This window comes from Salmo trutta, chromosome 15, assembly GCF_901001165.1.
Source record: "Salmo trutta chromosome 15, fSalTru1.1, whole genome shotgun sequence".
Taxonomy (NCBI): Eukaryota; Metazoa; Chordata; class Actinopteri; order Salmoniformes; family Salmonidae; genus Salmo; species Salmo trutta.
The window spans coordinates 47,404,963-47,412,524 of NC_042971.1; positions in this window are offsets into that span (position 1 = coordinate 47,404,963).

The window sequence follows — 7,562 nt, forward strand, 5'->3', positions numbered from 1 at the left end:
GCGGGTGGTGCACTTGGTGTACCAGGCGGTGATACAGGATGCTTTCAGTTGTGCATCTGTAAAAGTTTGTGAGGGTCTTCATGGCCAAGCCGAATTTCTTCAGCCTCCTGAGGTTGAAGAGGCGCTGTTGAGCCTTCTTCACCACACTGTCTGTGTGGGTGGACCATTTCAGTTGGTCAGTGATGTGTACTCCGTGGAACTTGAAGCTTTTCACCTTCTCCAATGTGGTCCCGTCGATGTGGATAGGGGGGTGCTCCCTCTGCTGTCTCCTGAAGTCCATGATCAGCTCCTTTGTTTTGTTGACGTGGAGGTTATTTTCCTGGCACCACTCTGCCAGGGCCCCCAACTCCTTGCTGTAGGCTGTCTCGTCATTGTTGGTAATCAGGCCTACTACTGTTGTGTCGTCTGCAAAGTTGATGATTGAGTTGGAGGTGTGCGTGGCCACGCAGTCATGGGTGAACAGGGAGTACAGGAGGGGGCTGAGCACACACCATTGTGGAGCCCCTGTGTTGAGGATCAGTGTAGTGGAGGTGTTGTTTCCTACCTTCACCACCTGGGGGCAGCCCGTCAGGAAGTCCAGGACCCAGTTGCACAGGGCGGGGTTCAGACCCAAGGCCCCAAGCTTACTGATGAGCTTGGAGGGTACTATGGTGTTGAAGGCTGAGCTATAGTCAATGAACAGCATTCTTACATAAGTTTCCTCTTGTCCAGATGGGATAAGGCAGTGTGCAGTGCGATGGCGATTGCATCGTCTGTGGACATATTGGGGCTGTAAGTGGGTCTAGGGTGTCAGGTAAGGTGGAGGTGATATGATCCTTGACTAGCCTCTCAAAGCACTTCATGATGACTGAAGTGAGTGCTATGGGGCGATAGTCATTTAGTTCAGTTACCTTTGCTTTCTTGTGTATAGGAACAATAGCGGACATCTTGAAGCAAGTGGAGACAGCAGACTGGGATATGGAGAGATTGAATATGTCCGTGAACACTCCAGCCAGCTGGTCTGCGCATGCTCTGAGGACGCGGATAGGGAAGCCGTCTGGGCTGGCAGCCTTGCGAGGGTTAACACGCTTAAATGTTTTACTTACTTCGGCCATGGAGAATGAGAGCCCACAGTCCTTGGGAGCGGGCCGTGTTGGTGGCACTGTGTTATCCTCAAAGTGGGCGAAGGTGTTTAGCTTGTCCGAGAGCAAGACGTCGATGTCCGCAACGTGACTGGTTTTCCCTTTGTAATCCGTGATTGTCTGTAGACCCTGCCACATACGTCTCCATAAGCAGTCCATAATAAGCCAGTAGGTCCCAATCATAAGAATACAAAAACACAACCATTAAGCATTTCCCAATCGAAATGTACAACTATTACTTCCCGTTACAAAAGCATTTCAAAATTATAATCATGGTCTGGAATTGGACTCGCATTTTTCTGGTCTCGGTTTTGACTCGGTCTCGGAACCCTTGGCCCCCTCCAGGTCTGGACTCAGTCTCGCCCCCATCTCTGTTCTTGGTCTTGACTCGATCTCACTTTAGGTTGTCTCGAACACAACACTGGTAAATAAGAATTGAGTGTTTCTAAACATTTCTACATTAATGTGGATGCTACCATGATTATGGACAATCCTGAATGAGTCGTGAATAATGGTGAGTGAGAAAGTTACAGAGGCATAAATATCATACCAAATACTAAACTTTTGACTACTTTAATACCATAATTGAATTTGTCCCAATACTTTTGGTCCCCTAAAATGGGGGACTATGTACAAAAAGTGCTGTAATTTCTCAACGGTCCACCCGATATGGATAAAAATTGGTTTTGTACACCAGCTTCAAAGCTGGAAATACAAGATTTTTGGTTATGGAACATATATTTCACAGAGGTTTAGATGGCACAATGAATATTTACACTATACTTGCTTGTTTTTTCACATAAATTGAAATCAAGCAAACTATTAGAATTTTTTGCAACCAGGATTTCTGCATAGTGCATCTTTAAACTCGTACAACTATTTCAGTATCGGGTGCAATAAATCTAACTAACTGATTGGATTAGTTTAGAAAATATATGTTATCTTTGTGTAGCATAAGATTAATCAATCAAGGGCCTCCCGAGTGGCGCAGCAGTCTAAGACACTGCATTGCATTGTAAGCTATGTTGCTACAGATGCTGGTTTGATACCCACCTGTGTTTCAGCCGGCCGCAACAGGGAGACCCATGAGGCGGCGCACATTGGCCCAGCGTCGTCCGGGTTAGGGGAGGGTTTGGCCGGCCGGGATGTCCTTGTCCCGTCACACTGTAGCGACTCCTGTGGCGGGCCGGGCACATGCACGCTGACACGGTCGCCAAGTGTACGGTGTTTCCTCCGACACATTGGTGCGGCTGGCTTCCGGGTTAAGCATGCATTGTGTCAAGAAGCAGTGCGGCTTGGCGGTGTTGTGTTTTGGATGACACACGGCTCTCGACCTTCGCCTCTCCCGAGGCCGTGCGGGAGTTGCAGCAATGCGACAAGACTGTAATTACCAATTGGATAATAAAAAATTATCAATCATTGCAAAAACACAGATATTAAAAACAATCCTAAAAAATATACCTGTAATAGAGCAAGGTGGGAAATGGTTTTTATGGGACTGTTTTACTCTCCACAGTAAAACAGTAAAACAATAACCCAGGTTATTAATATCACTGAGTGTTAATTTCACCTTTACAGAGTGAATTTAACTCCTGAGTAAACACTAGATGTGTTACACTGAAAAAGCTACGCTGGCCAATTTGCCGTGTGTTCATTTATCTGTGTGTGTTTTGTTTTGATTCATATCACATCATAATTTCTGAACACAATGATGGAGACCTCAATTGTTTCAAATCCATAGACAAGAGGAAAAAGTGATGAAACATTTTTCTGACATGTTTGTGTTCCTTCCTGATGAGTGATTTTGTATGAGAGCTACATTTTAGACTATTGTTTATCATGAAAAGTGTTGGTTTCCCACCTCCAGAGCTGGTTCCACATTCATTTATGCACAGGGCTGACCTTGAGTTTCCAGGCTCTCTGATTATATTTTAGATGTAAGTGTTTCAATCTGGCAGCATGTGAATATGCTCTGTAATCTCTGTGATCCAGCACAGGGGAGGCATGATGAGATGTGTCATGTCAGATGATGTTTCATTACACCAACTGTCATTTTCCACCATCTGTACATCAGAGGAGATTCAGTCCTGAGCTATCAAATTAAACATTTCTAATCACTATTGGGGTCTGTTTCGTAAAAGTCTTGGTCCCTGAGTCCTATATCCAGCGAGACCTATCACCAACAACTCTGAAAGTACTAATGGCATAAATGCTGCACGTACAGGCCAGACTTTGCATTTAAAGTTAACTGATTTAAGTGAATGGTGCTACAAGGCAAAGTCTTATCTCTTTATATGAGAGGGGCTGCTCGTGTGTCCAAATCTGAACAGGTCTGGATGTGATGCGGGGGAGTAAAAGTGGGGTCAGAAATGGAAAGGTTGATTGTGACTGACAGGCTATCGACAGAGAGCTCAATCAAACGGAGTGCTGTTGTAATTGCTTTTAGCACTTGAGTGTGATGGAGAGGGGCTGAGATTGTGAAAGGGCTCTTTATGGTTTCTGGATAGGCCATGTCTTTCCACTTGTGACAGTCAACTCTAGTTATTTGGACTTTACAGTAAGAGCAGGCCTCCATACAGAGACCCAAGTGCATTCACACATACCCACACAAAGCTGCACCCACCCACATGCATAAATTGATTCATGAAAATATACACAATTTCATGCTTGACATTGAAGATACCTGGTACCACCTGCTCATTTTCCCTGAAGAATCTGGTTATGCCATGACAGGTTTTTGCTGTTTGGTATTCATGTTTTTCTACAGATGTAGGATCGTAAATTGAACAAGTTTGCTACAGCAGGAAAAAAATCCTGCATCAATATGAAATGTGAATTATTATGTGGATTATAATTAATGGACATTTTTGTAGGGGTTGATACATTTTGTGGACAATTAAGTGGAAAATTAAGTGGAAATAACAAACTTTAGAAGCCTTTTTAAACCTGAAATACACAACACGTTTTACATTTCCTGCATCTGTAGCTCTACAAGGCCTTAAAACGAGGGTAGAGCGAAAATGATATGTTAATGAAAGCATGAGTATCATGAGACACAGAGGGTGATAGCTGGGCTTTAATCTTGCGTAGAGGAATGAAAGCTGCCTCAGACCGAAGACTAATCACTTGTTCCCTACTGGGAGATAAGCCGTTACAATAAGCAATCCCTCATCATGCTATGCTGGAAGATACGGATGGGCCTCCACTTCCACTCTGTGATGAACGGGCGACAGGTAGCCTAAAGGTTAGGGCATTAGGCCAGTAACTGAAAGGTCGCTAGTTCAAATCCCAGAGCTGACAGGGTGAATATGTGCCCTTGAGCAAAGCACTTAACCCTAACTGCTCTAGGGTCGCCGTTGATAGTGGCCAGCAATGACCCCCACTATCCAAGGTGGCAGAATAGAACGCTGGAATATAAAATGTAGAATTAAACTTGCAGTGGATATCTTTACACTATGATAAAAGCAAGCACAGTTCCCTTTTTCACTCCTCAGTAGCTGCTGTGCCATGTTTTTCCAGAAACTATATATTTCAGTAAGAAACATAAACAGCCAAAATCTACAAAAGATAAATGTTATCTTAAATGTTAAAAGTGATAAATGTTACAAGTGGTTTTGTTGGAGCAGTTAGCGATAACTCTGCGAAAGCACTTCACCTCTGAGGTAAGTCCTACTATTGATGTATTGATGTCCAAACCCTGGAATCATTGCCCATAGGAGGATGATGGGGCACGGCTTGGGTGAACCTGCTAGGAGGCTGGAGCAGGCTTATCAGAGCCCAGCAGGCAGTGTTAGCAGGTACAGGGGAGAGGATTTCTGACCTGATACCCAGAGTACTGTGGCACACCGCCACTTGGCCACAGCCTGTCAGCACAGCCTGGAGCCACATCTAAAAGCCCCTCCAGCTATTTGAGCCCAATCTGTCTGTGTGTGTGTGTGTGTGTGTGTGTGTGTGTGTGTGTGTGTGTGTGTGTGTGTGTGTGTGTGTGTGTGTGTGTGTGTGTGTGTGTGTGTGTGTGTATAAGAGATTTTGCATCTTTATAAGTTACTCTGCTAATACATTTTGAATAACTGAATAATTTAAAAAACAACATTTCCAAAAGTTTCTGGAACAGTATATGGATTTACTACAAATCAAAACTGGATACAACCGCAACATCTAAATTTAGTGCGCATCGGAACACAAAGCACAACAGTACTGTTTTTGTCAAAAGATATTTGGTTGATGTGCTCATTGTCTAAAATTGCATTTCCCATAATCTAAGTATAAGATTTATGCTTGTTTATTCTCTTTCAGATTAAAAAAACAACCAACCATGCATGAAATCAAACAAAATGAATATTTCCTTGAAAATAAGCACATCCAATACAGTAGCTTACCTAAAACATCACAATCCCTTGATCAAACTGTAGATGTCATGATCCACTTCTTTGATGTTTTGTTAGTTATTTTTCCAGTGTGGAACATGGTCTGATAGTGGTCTTGGTTGAAAGCTGAGCAGAGTGGAGGAGCTGCCTTCAAATCACTCATCCATCCATTTCAGTTGAATACAGCACACCTTCACTGAGATGCAATGCAATTCCTGTTTCATGTGCACTGCACCCATCATCAATTAAACATGGGCAGTGTCAAAGGATATTACTTTTGCGCCAATGCAAATGCAATAACTTTGTCAAGTAGGATGCCACAGTATGTGCAATACCAGAGTGTGAAAGTTTATTATAAACTGGGTGGTTTGAGCCCTGAATGCTGATTGGCTAACAGCCGTGGTATATCAGACCGCATACCAAGGGTATGACAAAATATTTATTTTTACTGCTCTAATTACGTTGGTAACCAGTTTATAATAGTAATAAGGCACCTCGGGGGTTTGTGGTATATAGCCAATATACCACGGCTAAGGGCTGTATCCAGGCACTCCACGTTACGACGTACATAAAGCCCTTAGCCGTGGTATATTGGCCATATACCACACCTCCTCGTGTCTTACTGCTTAAGTATCCCATACACAGAGACGTGCTTTAATATCATCCTCTTGCAGGAAAGCTGACTCTAATAACATCAACAGCCAATAACTTTGCTATTACATGTACAATACCTCTAGTATAGAATTTTTAAAATGTATTTGACCTTTATTTAACTAGGCAAGTCAGTTAAGAACAAATTCTTATTTTCAATGACAGCCTAGGAACAATGGGTTAACTGCCTTGTTCAGGGGCAGAACAACAGATTTTGTACCTTGTCAGTTCAGAGATTCGATCTTGCAACCTTGCGGTTACTAGTCCAACGCACTAGGCTACGCTGCCGCCCCAAATATTGAACGATGAGATATTTCTCCAGTTAGCCTGGGGGTTAAGAGTGTTGGGCCAGTAACCAGAAAGGTTGTTGGTTCAAATCCCCGAGCTGACCAAAAAAATCTGCCAATGTGCCCTTGAGCAAGGCACTTAACCCTAATTGCTCCTGTAAGTCGCTCTTGATAAGAGTGTCTGCTAAATGACTTAAATGTAAAAAGAGTGACTAAAAACAACATGTTGCTTAACCCTGTCCATAGCTGTGGATCAACATGTCATCCATCAAAGTCCAGTAACAACACAGCTTCTGTATGTGCCAACAGAAGACAGACACAGCAATTTCCTGGCCTTGATTGATGTTAGGATAGCATCATCCCATTCCCCTCTACTCAACAGATAGATGGGTTTACACTAGATTTGAGCTATGTCATACACTACCCTGATGGAGCGATGCTCCAATCTCTATGATGGACTGTGTTTACTGTTCAATTTCTGAAAAGGTTCAACATACCATATGCTCTTGAGAGATATCTATTTTTTTTTTTTAGATGTATGCCAGCAAAGCCACTACACAACACTAAACAATACATTAATTGGACTATAACGGTGACAAACAGTGCCCACAAACTGTTAGGGCCTACATAAAGCTGTCCCAGGAGCAGAGTCCCAACAGCAGTCCCAACATCTTACCACTGCAACACCTGGCTATCAGCGGAGCCTTGTCTGGCAGTGAACCAGTTCATTCAGCCTCATTTACTGCCTTTAAAAAAAAACATAGCTGATATGGCTGACTTGCTTAAACAAATGTGGTTTCTAATGACAACTGAGATGTACAAACTATGGCATAAGGGGACAGCGACCAGAAAAGACGCAATCTGTAATTTCGATTAAGACATTAATGAGTTAGCTAGGACGGACGTAGTCAATATAACTATTTGTTCAGCACTTTTGACATTTACAGCGAAATCCCGATTTGTAATTCCGAATTGGATGACCGTTCAAAACTAGTTTTATCGAAGTTCCCACTTGTCTTGAACTCACTGAAGTCTGAGACTTCCCAGTTCCCGAGTTTCCATTTTTTTTGGGATGCTGGAAGTCATGCTGGATTGACACGTACTAATGTAAAACTAACATGCAAAAAAAAATGACT